This window comes from Pseudorca crassidens, chromosome 6, assembly GCF_039906515.1.
Source record: "Pseudorca crassidens isolate mPseCra1 chromosome 6, mPseCra1.hap1, whole genome shotgun sequence".
In the NCBI taxonomy this organism is placed as follows: domain Eukaryota; kingdom Metazoa; phylum Chordata; class Mammalia; order Artiodactyla; family Delphinidae; genus Pseudorca; species Pseudorca crassidens.
In genome coordinates this window covers 14,966,239-14,979,804 of record NC_090301.1, presented here as the reverse complement: position 1 = coordinate 14,979,804, position 13,566 = coordinate 14,966,239, and positions in this window count along the sequence as shown.

Below are 13,566 nucleotides of genomic sequence, written 5' to 3'. Positions count from 1 at the left end.
ACACACTTAAAAATTAAATGTTCTTACCTGTGAATAACGATTTATTATGTATTATTAATGTCAAACACTGTTGTATAAGGTTAAACTCAAAGACTTGCTTTTAATTTATAAGGCAATATTTTTGTCATTCTTCAGGTACGATTAAACATTTATTCTTTAGTCTGTGAGTCTTTTTTGAATTTACTGGTGTTATAAAACCTAAAAGAAGTCTCTTCCTCTACTCCACACCTCCAAAACTTTAGGTGCTATCATAGTCTATTCTTTAGTCTGAGAATGTTTTTCGATATTGTTTCCTTTTCTTATTGAAGAGAATATTCTCCTCTCTATAAAAATGAACTTTGCTAAGGTTTATGGTGAATGCTATTACTGGCATGTTGTTGTGATCACTAGCAGAAAGTTTTATTAAGAGGTTTTGAAAATAATATTTAGCTTGGCTACTTTTTCTGATTGTAAACTAGAATAAGTTTATGGGAGAAAAATTGGAAAATAGAAAAAATAAAGTAGGGACACCCATGCTTTCTACTTTCCCAGGAAGATGTAAATCTTTTCAGTTGTTGTTTATATATGTATATTCATAGATATGGATACCTAGGTACTTTAAAATTGAGCCACCTAAGGCATGGGGTGTTTAAATTTTATTTTTTTATTTAATATAAACAGTTTTCTAAGATATTATCCTTTTTAAATTTCATATTTGTTGGCTACATATATTTCTACTTCGTCGTTGGCCGGTTATTTATTTATTTAATCAATCTACTTTTATTGAACCTTTAGATTATTCCACAATTTTGTTATTACAATTAACACTGTGATGAGTGGGCCTTATGTACAAATCTTCTTGTACATTTTTTATTGTGTCTACGGGATAAATTTCTTAAAGGATCATTGGATCAAATCATATGAATTAGAAAAATAATTTTTTAGACTTACTATGCAAACTTTACAAAAACAAACTCACGGAAGGTTATGACAAAATCACTTACTCTCACTAATTAAAAATGTTCTTATATTCTCTGACAAGTGGATGGATGTGGGGATTTTAGGTAGGAGAAAACCCACATTCCATGTCCAGAGGCATGAAACGACAGGAAACAGTACTTCAGTCTGACTGGAGTTTAGATGCCAACAGTGGTGAGGGGGGCAGGGCCAGGTGAAAAGGGGACTAGGATGTCATTCAAGGTCTTTAGTCTTATCCTGCAGAAGATGAGAAGTCACCAAAGGGGCTTACAAATTATTGTAATAGAATCAGTTTTTCATCTGAAAAAGGTAACTGGCCAGACAGGAGGGACACAGTGGCCAAAGACCAGGCAGGTCTATTACGATGGTGCAGTCTCATCAGGAGCAATTGAAATGGAGTTATGAAGAATAACACAGTTGAATCGAAAGACTTAGAGCTCAATCAGTCGAAGAAATGAAGAGGGGGGAGGGCAATGGGGAAGGGCAGGAAATGGGACAGGGAGAGAGGGAAAGGGAGGTCAAAAGGGGGGTTGAGGAGGAGAGAGAGATCGAGAGACAGATATTGAGAGAGAAAAAGTATTGGTTCAGGTCCTCTGAGAAGCAGCCTCTATGATGGGATTAAATGCCAAGGGATTTGTTGGGAGAAATGACTAACAAATGGGATAGAGGGTGAAGGAGCAGGAATAGGCAGACGGTGGTGAAGTTCTGTGAAAGGGGAGAAGAGAGGATGAGGTGGGAGGAGCTCCAGACTGCAGCACAGGTTTGAAGAAGTTTTGGTCATGCTGACATGTGGTCCCTGAGCAAACATTGCCCATTGGAAGAGTCCCACTTCAGGCAGGAATGGGTCGGCACTAATATCTCCATCACGTTCAGTCATTGGCTGGGTGCAGCTTGGGGGAAGCATGGTCTTGGTGCAAAGCAACTGGTGGATACAGTTGAGTGGCAGCTGGGGCTCAGTTAACAACACGCCCTCCCAACGGTAGGGTTTCTTGAAATGTCTGAGCTTCACATGTCCATGATATCGCAGGTGGTAACTGCTTTCTGGATTTCATAAAGAATGGACGGTACACAGAAAATACTAAGTGTAAAATCCATCCTAGACATAAGCCTAGGCTTCCAGGGAATAATTAAGGGGAAAAAACATTTCTTCTTTGGGGAGAAAACAGTGTTATAGAAAAAGAAGAAATATCTAAATCAAGCAGTACTCTTTTGCTTTCTTACTCTACCAATCTCTAAGTATGGAACCTTGAAGGAGTGATAAATTCTCTGATTTTCAATTTTCTTTCATTCATAAAGTGGGAATTAAGAATATATGATATTCTTTATACAATGGAGAAAAGACAGCCTCTTCAATAAGTGGTGCTGGGAAAACTGGACAGCTACATGTAAAAGAATGAAATTAGAACACTCCCTAACACCATACACAAAAATAAACTGTCTGTCATACAGAGTGAAGTAAGTCAGAAAGAGAAAAACAAATACCGTATGCTAACACATATATATGGAATCTAAAAAACAAAAAGAAAATTGTCATGAATAACCTAGGGGCCAGAAGGGAATAAAGATGCAGACCTACTAGAGAATGGACTTGAGGATACAGGGAGGGGGAAGGGTAACATGGGACAAAGTGAGACAGTGGCATGGACATATATACACTGCCAACTGTAAAATAGATAGCTAGTGGGAAGCAGCCGCATAGCACAGCGAGATCAGCTCGGTGCTTTGTGACCATGCAGAGGGGTGGGATAGGGAGGGTGGGACAGAGGGAGATGCAAGAGGGAAGAGATATGGGGATATATGTATATGTGTAACTGATTCACTTTGTTATAAAGCAGAAACTAACACACAACTGTAAAGCAGTTATACTGCAATAAAGATGTTAAAAAAAAGAAATGTATTATATTCTTAATATATAATATCTTAATATGTAACCCTCACATAGCTTTTTTGAAGATTATTTAAGATTTTATATATATGTCATTGCATGGCACATGGTAAACATTCGGTGGTTATTAGTTTCCTAATAATTGGGAAAAAAGTGTTTTATTGTTTCAGACTTGGGACATGTCCAGAGTGTGTAAGTATAACCTATTCTTCTTTTTACTTTGTCCATCACAAACACTCTTTCACTCTCGGAGCTTATAGAGAAGCGACGCCTTTGTTCTAGCACACCAATTTTTCTTCTTAGTCTGGCATGATTAATGGGTAAAACCTCAGTAGCTAAGAAGATGCTGGCCAGAGAGGCCATGGGCAATGCTTGTGTTGCCAAAATGGCCAGAAGTACTGACACACTCTGCAGCCATTACAATTCCAGATTAAGAAATTCTGGGTGTGGTTAATTCTACAAAAAGCCAGGGGTCTTTTAAACTATGATTTTTAACTGACGAGACTGGTAGTAAAGTTACTATAGGTAAGCTCAGGGTTTAATTTATTTTTCTTATAGTATCTAGATGAGAGAAGGTGTACATATGGGTCCCAAGCACTGAAGTTTTTATAAAACTTCCAGATGATTCTATTGTGCAGTTTAATTTTATTTTTTGTGGCTATTGTTGTGGTTTTGAGAACCACGGATCTAGATCGCTAAGTATTGCCTTCTTAAGCATCCTCAGTGCCACTGTTAAATATTTAGGTATATTTGTTTAGGTTCAGCATTTGTTTTTTTAAAGCATAATTGAGATGGAAAGTATACTCTTCTCAACTCCACAGAGCCCCTCTGCTGGGCGCCTAAGAGAATTTGGCAAAATGCACCCCGTTTTGGAAGCACAGCTGTTTAATTGCACATAAACAACCAGGCGGCAATAGAGAATCCATAGGCTCTCTAGGCTTGTGAACCTAATCCCAGGAGCTCACCTCATAGCCCTCAGAGGTGTAAGGAGGAGATAATGACTTCAGCTGCCTCTTCTGCTAGCTGTCAGGAACTCAGGGTTTCCATTGCATACATAGCAGTGAAATATCTAAGCCCAAAGAATCTGACAAGTTGCTTTAGAAAAAGATAATTTCCACTCACGGCAATATGCAAACTTTTGAGAACAACACTGAAAAATGATAATTTTCTAAGACTGAATTTAGAATTGCTGTGTAGAGGACATAGTTTGGCTTGATAACCTTTTTAAGTATTTTTGGTATCTGTGTGTCTGTCTGCCTATAGTGAGGGTTCTGGGGACTGGACTGAAACAGTCTGTAGAAGTGAAGACTGAACTCAAACATGTTCTAGTACATTCCATCTCTCAGCTTCCCCTTCACATATTCTCTTGGTAGTGTAAGCAACTTGGCTTCACCCAGACCAGTAAGACTGACTGATTTCACTCCAGACCAAGAGGCAGTCTTAGAGAAAAATTCAGAATCTTGACCTTGAAATGAGAAAGCAGAGGACTGAAAATGATGAGCATTTACAGAATCCACCGTTCCCTTAGGAAAAGTGGAACATGCTCCACGCAGGGGGCTGCAAGAAGAGGCAGTTGCACAGTGAGTTCTATAGCGAAACAATCCTGGCTTTGAACCCTGGCTCTATGTTGTATCATAGAGGTCAATCCCTGGGCAAGTTACTTAACTTGGAGAAAAGTTCAGAAATTTGATCTTGAAATAAAGAAGTAAACAGGATTAGAAATGATGAGCTAAGTAGTGACTCCAAATGTAACCTAAACTAGTTTGAATGAGATAATCCTCACTTTTCAAACAATCATTTCCCCACCAGGATTTTTAGCCATCATTAGTCCCCACTACCTGTTGAGTTTTGTGTCAAACATGGAATCCTAAAATGCAGAAAGAGAGTGTTTTCTCTTAAAGAACTTACATTGTAACTGGGAAAACACATTATACCACCTTATTTTGCTTCTCTTATGTGTGTGTTCCAAAGGTCAACATGTTCAGATACTAGAAGCAAGTAGATTTTAAAGTAGAGAATAAAGTGATTTTCAGGCCTGAGAATTTTATGGAGGAGGTTTCAGAAAAGTTCGATGAGGAAAGAGTAAAAAAAATGCATACCTAATCAGAATGAAAATAGTATAGACTTGGCTATAGCAATTTTTGCCCAAAAAAGTGGTAAAAATCATTAAAGCAGTGATGGAACTTTAATGGAGCTTTGGATGGAGGAATCAGAAGGTTAGACTTGATGCTGGAAACCATGAGCAACTTCTAGACGTTTCTTCAGAGTGAAGAAGAGTGTTACTAATGTAACAAAATAATAATATTTTTATATGTTTAGATATATTTTATACATAATATTTTTAAACAAAGTAATAATATGTAAATAGCGTTTCTCATGTGCCTACTATGTCCTGGGCATTGCTTTCACTGCTTCATGTGTGTTCATTTATTTAATCATATAACAGTTCTAGTAATAGTTACTTGCAATATCCAGTTTCATGGATGGGAAATAGGAACCTGCAGGGAGATTTCTCTGATGGGGATACACATAAAAGATCAGATGGGGTAAAGATGCCGAGGAAAGGATACTGAGGCAGGAGACTGTAAGACAGCCAAAGGCAGCAAGCCACTGAGTTTAGAGGAAGACTGTGGTATCGACAAGTTTTGTTGACTGTCAAGGGAAATTTCCAAGCTAAATAAAGTATATAGAAACATATAATGTACCTCCTGCCCTTGACAAAAAGAGGCAAAGATTCTCCTCTGTAGAGTAAAATAGAACCTCAAATAACATTGAAGCACAAACACCACATTTCTTGAGGCTCCCCTGAAGTTGTGTCTCAGTTTTAATTCTAGAAGCTGCACTTTTGTTGCCATCACCCACCACATACAAATTTTGTAAAGTGGTACTTCCTTTAGATTAAAAAAATAAAGAATAAGCTTTTATCATTTTATATTTATTTCTGCTTTCCAGACAAAATAGCATTTTCTTTCTATTTATTTATAAAATATTTAAGGCATACCAAGAAGTATTGAAAAAGATATTACAGACAACCATGTACCACAATTCAGATCTATTATTATCTTTTACCATGTTTTCTTTATATCACATTTTGCTTTTGCTTTTTTTTTTTTTTTTTGTGGTACGCGGGCCTCTCACCGTTGTGGCCTCTCCCGTTGCGGAGCACAGGCTCCGGACGCGCAGGCTCAGCGGCCATGGCTCACGGGCCCAGCCGCTCCGCGGCATGTGGGATCTTCCCAGACCGGGGCACGAGCCCGTGTCCCCTGCATCGGCAGGCGGACTCTCAACCACTGCGCCACCAGGGAAGCCCTGCTTTTGCTTTTTAACGGCTTTATTGAGTTACAGTTGACATATATTACATATAACTGTGTATATTTAAAATGTATCATTTGTTAAGTTTTGGTATACACAGACACCAGTGAACTATTTACCACTACCAAGATAGTATTTCCATCACATGCCTGTATCACTTTTTAAAGAGGTGAAATTTTCCCAATACAGTTCACACCCCAGCCCTCCATTCTCATCTCCTCTTTCCCAAAGATCCTCACTATCTTGAAGTATCTTTCCTATGTGGTTGTCTTTTTCTTTTTACCTATTAGGTATTCACAGATGACATACAGAGACATTAATACCCTGTTTTAAAAGGTACAGAAATGGTCTCAGACCAAATATATTTTTTGAACTTGTTTTATTCCCCACAGCACAATACTTTTTGATATATCTCTGATTATACTTATAGATTAGACTCATTTATTTATCCACTTTATGAAAGTATCTTATTGTATGGAGAAGTGAGACAAATTGGAGTCCAAGTCAAGCTTTTTATATTATATCATGGCTGCCTTCTAAGGTGGTTGAAAAATATAATTTTAAACTCATCAATTGTTAATAGTATATGGTAGGATTATGGGTGATTTTTATTTATCTTTGGACCTTTTCCTAATTTCTACATTCTACATAATTAACATGTGTTATTTTTATAATAAGAAAAAGTAAAATATCAAGTTGAATAATTGGGGTGCTTTACTCTGTGGCTAAAATTTTTATAGGAAAACATGAGCATGAAAAAATGATTCTGAAAGTATGTATATGCAGCTGAGACAAAGTGAGAACTGAGGACAATCTGGGGGGTATAGATATCTTCTTACTGTTTTTAAAGTTGTGTCTATTTCAGAGAAGGGAATATTCAGTGGGACTCCTCTATTAGAGCTGAAGGAATCCCATTAGATTTTTATGGGAGACTCCTAATAGACAGTGGTGGATATACTGTGTCATTTTTCTCTAGGCAGATTATTACATCTATTTATTCTGTGAATGAAAAGTCTCATTTAATCCACAAGGGAGCTGATGGAGTTCGTGGAACCAGTTTCCACTACTTTTTTTTCAAGTTGAGAATATCTGTCTATCTATTTATCTATCTATCACCCTTTTCACTTTTTTTGATTTGACTCATTTCTCATTGATTTTTTAATAATTTTTTCTAAGCAATCCCAAGTGAAATTATTAAATACTTTCCTGAGTGTCTATAGCTAAACTAAAAATGGAGGAACAGAATATTTCCCATAATTTTTCCTTTTTCTTCAAAAATGTTGAGTTGTATAATTCTGAAATACCTATCTTGGAGGCAGCTCAGGATGCATGATATGGTGGGCAAATTTCCCTGCTCTATTGTTAAAGTTTTTATCAATAATGTTGATGAATTATTTTCTTGCTTTGTACATTTATTTAACTGGAGGTTGTAATGCTTTTGCAACTTACCACAACATGGTATTTTGAGGACCGAATGATATTGCTGAAAGGTTGTGCGTCTCAGTTGTCTATGACAAATACCACTGTGGATAAATGAACTCATTCTTCTCTCTTTAAGTTACTCTAAGGTAATATTAACCCTCTTTATAAGGATGTATAATTTTGACATAGAGAGCTAGAATAGGTTTATATAGACATCCAAATTCAACATTGTATCTCCTTCCATTTGAGATGTTTCCTTTCCCCATCTATCTACTTGCCTCCTGCATTATTCATCCTCAAAGCATGCATAAACATACTGTCTTACTTGTGGCAGTTGTGTAACTGCTTTTGCCCTCACCCAGAATTGCATATAATATTTACATACTAATATTCCAATTATTTGTAAAATGTGTATGAATTGTAGGTGTACTTCAAGCTGTAGTTAAGTAACATTAAATGGTGAAAATTGGTTTACTGAAAAGGAGCAAATTTTCAAAAAGCCCCATTCTATAGAAACATTTTGTATATGTTCTTGGGAGTGAGTGAATAGTAAATACCTCATGTTCAGAAGTCTCAAAATACTGATTGTAAAAATGCACAAATATGTGTTATTAACAAATGTGTGACAGTGCAAATGATCATTGAATACTATTAATGTTGACTAGTCTATAAAGAAAGGGGAAATTTAATTAACTGATAGCATTGTAGTCTGATTATATATATCCTGTTTTGTTTCTCAAAGGATAATACTAACAATTAACTTAGAATAATTAAGTAGTAATATATCCAAAACATCTTCTATGATAATCTATTTTTGTAAATGCTAACAAAAAAAGAAAACATCCTGAGGATTAATATCTTTTTAAACTATGGGGAAATCACTGACATTGTTCACTGTGAATTTCAAAATTATTTTATTTTAAAACATTTTGTCCTTTTTTTAGGACATTATTGAATACATAATTATGTAATTACATAATTATATAATATAGCATCAAATGTTTTAGCAGATTTACTCTCTAGTCTTATTATGTTGCCGTGTACCATTCTTTTATGTTTTACCCATAAGATACTGCTTATAAAGAAAGTGTTTGGAGACATTATAATCATATAACCTCTGTAATATAGATGATTATCTTTACTATAGATTATATTTTTCAATAATACTCCACTTGACCAGAAAACACTCAGAATCATACTTGGTACAAAGTCAACTGTCATTTATTGTAGTTTCTGAAGATGTCTTTACCCATGTTATTTTAAGTTAGCTGTTTTTTTAAAAATATTTATTTATTTATTTTTGGCTGCATTGGGTCTTCCTTGCAGTGTGTCTCTTGTTGTGGAGCATGGACTCTAGGTGCACAGGCTTCAGTAGTTGTGGCACGTGGGCTCAGTAGCTGTAGTACGTGGGCTCTAGAGCGCAGGCTCAGTAGTTGTGGTGCACGGGCTTAGTTGCTCTGCAGCATGTGGGAACTTCCCAGACCAGGGATTGAGCTGTGCCCCCTGCACTGGCAGGCGGATTCTTAACCACTGTGCCACCAGGGAAGTCCCTGGTTAGCTGGTTTTATCATCATTATACAGGTGAGGAAACAGCTCAAGAAGGGTAAATAGCTTGTCCAAGGTCACTTCTCAGGCAAGCAGTGGAGATAGAATTCAAATACTGTTGTTCTGGCTTCACTGTCTGTGTCCTTTAATCTTCAACATGCTCCCTTTTAAGAAAGAATTACGGGAGATGGGACAGGGAAGGAATAGAGATGAGAATAAAGCCAGTATTGTGATAGAAAAGTGACCACTCATTCCAACAACTTGACTTTGGTCCAGGTAAGCTAATGAAATAGAGAACGACAAATAGACCAGACAATTTTCAAGGGGAGAGTAACATCTCTGTGCTTTCAGAGATTGGTAAGTGGGGCCATGGAGACCTGGGCACCAGGATTTTTGTTCCCTGCCTTATTTTGTGCTTATGTAGCAGAAAAGTTCAAAAAGAAGTACAATGTACCAACAGGAGCTCTAAGACAGGTGAAAAAGCAGATACTCAGAACAGATGATTATTTTGGCAGAGGAATTATCACTGGTTTGAAGGAATAAAACAAAAGAATTCTATAGTTTTTTTCTGTTACAAGGAAGGGACAATTGACTAGTTGATAGACCACTGTGGAGAAAAAAATGAAGATTTTTATTCCCTGAATATTTAATATTCCCGGTGGAGAAAAAAATGAAGAGACAATTTTAAGTATAAACATGAAATGGTAGGATGTCCTGAAAAGAGTGGAAAGGAAAAGTAGAGGAGAGGTCAAGAAAATAAAATTAAGGATATCCCTGATGGTGCAGTGGTTAAAAATCTGCCTGCCAATGCAAGGGACACAGGTTCGATCCCTGGTCCGGGAAGATCCCACATGCCGCAGAACAACTAAGCCCATGTGCCACAACTACTGAGCCTGTGCTCTCGTGAGCCACAACTACTGGTCCCATGTGCCACAACTACTGAAGCCCATGCTCCTAGAGCTCTGCAAGCCCATGCTCTGCAACGAGAGAAGCCACAGCGTTGAGAAGCCTGCGCACCTCAACAAAGAGTAACCCCCACTCGTCCCAACTAGAGAAAGCCTGCGTGCAGCAGGGAAGACCCAACACAGCCAAAAATAAATAAATAAATAAATAAATAAATAAATAAATAAATAAATAAATAAATAAATAAATAAATTTATTTTAAAAAAAGAAAATAAAATTAGTTGGCCATTCTTTGTCTGTAACTTTGTCTTATATTATTCATAATATTATAGGTATCAGGGATGTAATATTCACATGTAGCCAGTACATAGCAGCTGCTATCCTCTTATTATGAAAAATGTATAAAACTAAAGTGCAGAAAAGTCAGGGAAACACAATTTGTCAGCAGTATAACTAGGGCATTATGGGCCCAGACTTCCAGATTCACTTACATTTCTTTTTACAGAGGCAGACTGGAAAAAAGCTCCAATAACATCTCTTCATTAAAAGAAAAAATAATGATAATATGGTATAGAGTGAGGAAGATTATGATATGTATTACTCTGGTGAGAAGTGCTGACTTTCAAAATGGAGTCTTCAGAGAGATACCTGGAAAGATGGTTACCTGAGCCAACTGGTCTGCAGCTGTTAAAGCTTTTTATAGAATTCTTGTATATTCCTATAGAAAAGTTCACTAAAGATATAGAACTCTTGAAGTTTGGGTTTACACCTTGGTTTGGTTGAAAACCTAACCTTACTTTTTAGAAGCTTTTTAGAAGAGAGAGAAACAAAATGAATTTTATTGTTCATTCTTTACTTCGGAAAAGGAGGAGGAGCTGTCCATGGTATCAGATGAATAAACATCTCTTCACTCGCATGCAGGTTCTCCACCCCAGGTTATAGGAGTCCAGGAACCCAGTAAGCCAAGGTTAAAACAGATGGGAAGAAATCAGAGTGGATGGACCAGGATTGGATTAGAGGCATCCGAAGTTTCAAAGGGTCAGGATTTCTGTGTGGAATTCTATCACCTTAAGTTATATCATCTAGATATTTATCTCACTTTGTTGTTTACTAGAGAAAACATAAAAATTTCTTACCAAAAAAGTTCAAGAGAATTTTCCAGTATAAAAATGAAAAAAGAATTTCTAAGTCCTCTGCAAATAAATGGCATAGACAGTCCTCTTTCTATTTAATTTCTGCTGCTTATTTCAAGAGGCATCCAGATGCCTTCCTTAATTGGATCCAGTTAAGATAACCCTGATGGAAAATTCAGTATATTGGCCATAATTATCAAATTAGTGAGTCACAGACATGATTAGAAAGCCATTAACACAGCTGTCCAACTCTTGTTAAGGTTATAATTTATTCTAATTATTGAAGTTGTCCCAATTAAGTTAGTGATGTCCACCTCAAACTCAACATTCCCTAAAAATATTAGAGTGAGTTTTATTTAACACAAAAACTATTCTTGTTAATGTTGGGCAAAGAAAACAATCTCTATCTCTTAAAAGTATGTATGTAAAAAGTGCAATTCTTTTTTTCTGGTAAAGATTTTGTGTCCTAATATAGAGTTCTTCCTGATGTAAAAGAAATCATATCATGAATCCCAGAAGAGGAAAGTTGGAGGTGACCCTATAAATCTATCTCACCTAACAGCACTCTATTGTGTTAATCCCCTTTAAACTTAAAATTGAACACCTCCCCTGAAGTGAACTCTTGTGGCAGTCCATTTAATCTTTGGGAAAATTTAATCATAGGAAATTGTTTCTCATGCTACGTTCACTCATTCTTTTAACAAATACTTGTGTGCCTATTATTTGCCAAGGATTGCACCACAGCACTGTATATATAGTGGTAAATGAAAGACCCTCTACCCTGAAGGAAATTAAAATAAGAGTTGAAATATCTGAAATATTTTTCACCCATTAGTCCTTCACCTGCCCTGTAAGCTATAAACACAGATCCTCAAGAAGTTAAAGATCACTGTTATGTGCCTATAAATTATTTTCCTCTCCTAGATAAGTACTCGTTGTTTTGACTTTTTTTTTTTAAAGAATTCTCATATGCAATGATTTCAAGTCCTTTTTCCACCCTGTGATTCTTGAACATCTTTTAGTTTCTTTCTACATCCCTTTGAAGTGTTATGCTCAGTATTAAATGAGATTCACCAGGGCAAAGGATAGTTTTGCTCGTGTGCTATCTAAAAGAACTTTGAAAAAGTATGTACTCCTTTGAACATTTTTAGGTTGGCATTTGAGGTAGGCATTTGAAACTTTTTCATTATAAGTATAAATAGTTGTAGTGGATGTAATTTCCAGTATATTAGAGGCATTGATTTTAAAGATGAAATTGTTACATCATTTTTTTTAATGTATCAAAAGGAATGTAAACATCAAGGTGATTTAATACCCACCATTATTCATTTTGAACATACACACATACATTTGTATTTTGTTGATGATTTAGACTCACTCTTATTTCTCCTTGAAGTCATAATTTTATTTTATTTACTCCACAGAATTTTATCATAATGTAATATACTTTTTTACTTAATGTCATATATTATTGACACTAATTCTTCTCTGCAATAATGAAATCTGTTTAATTATTTATTTCTTGTGATAAGGATTTATGTATTAAAATTTTATATGAGTATATAACACAATAATGTCAGTATACCACTTGTAAAAGCATAAATGTAGTACAAATTTTAATACATGATTAGTAAACAAAAAGGTAAATATTTATTGTAAGTACTTTTTTTTTATTCGGTACGCAGGCCTCTCACTGTTATGGCCTCTCCCGTTGCGGAGCACAAGCTCTGGACGCGCAGGCTCAGCAGCCATGGCTCATGGGCCCAGCCGCTCTGTGGCATGTGGGATCTTCCCGGACCGGGGCATGAACCCGTGTCCCCTGCATCGGCAGGCGGACTCTCAACCACAGCGCCACCAGGGAAGCCCTATTGTAAGTACTTTTTAAGATAGATGGGGATGATATTTTAATGAATTACTTACCCTTGAATGAAGGATTTGTCTAGTTTTTTTTGATTTTTAATTGTATTTTTTTAATTCTTTTTTTTAAATTGGAGTACATTTGATTTACAATGTTGTGTCAGTTTCAGGTGTACAGCAAAGTGATTTAGTTATACACATACATATATTCATTCTTTTTTAGATTCTTTTCTCATATAGGTTATCACAGAATAATGAGTAGAGTTCCCTGTGCTATACAACAGGTCCTTGTTGGTTATCTATCTTATATCAATATATAGTAGTGTATTTGTTCATCCCAAGGTTCTGATTTATCCCTTCCCCCACCCCCACCCACATTTCCCCTTTGGTAACTGTAAGTCTGTTTTCAATATCTGTAAGTCTGTTTCTGTTTTGTAAATAAGTTCATTTGTTTCTTTTCTTTTCTTTTAATTAGATCCCACATATGAGTGATATCATAGGATATTTATCTTTGTCTGGCTTACTTCACTTAGTGTGATAGTCTGTAGGTCC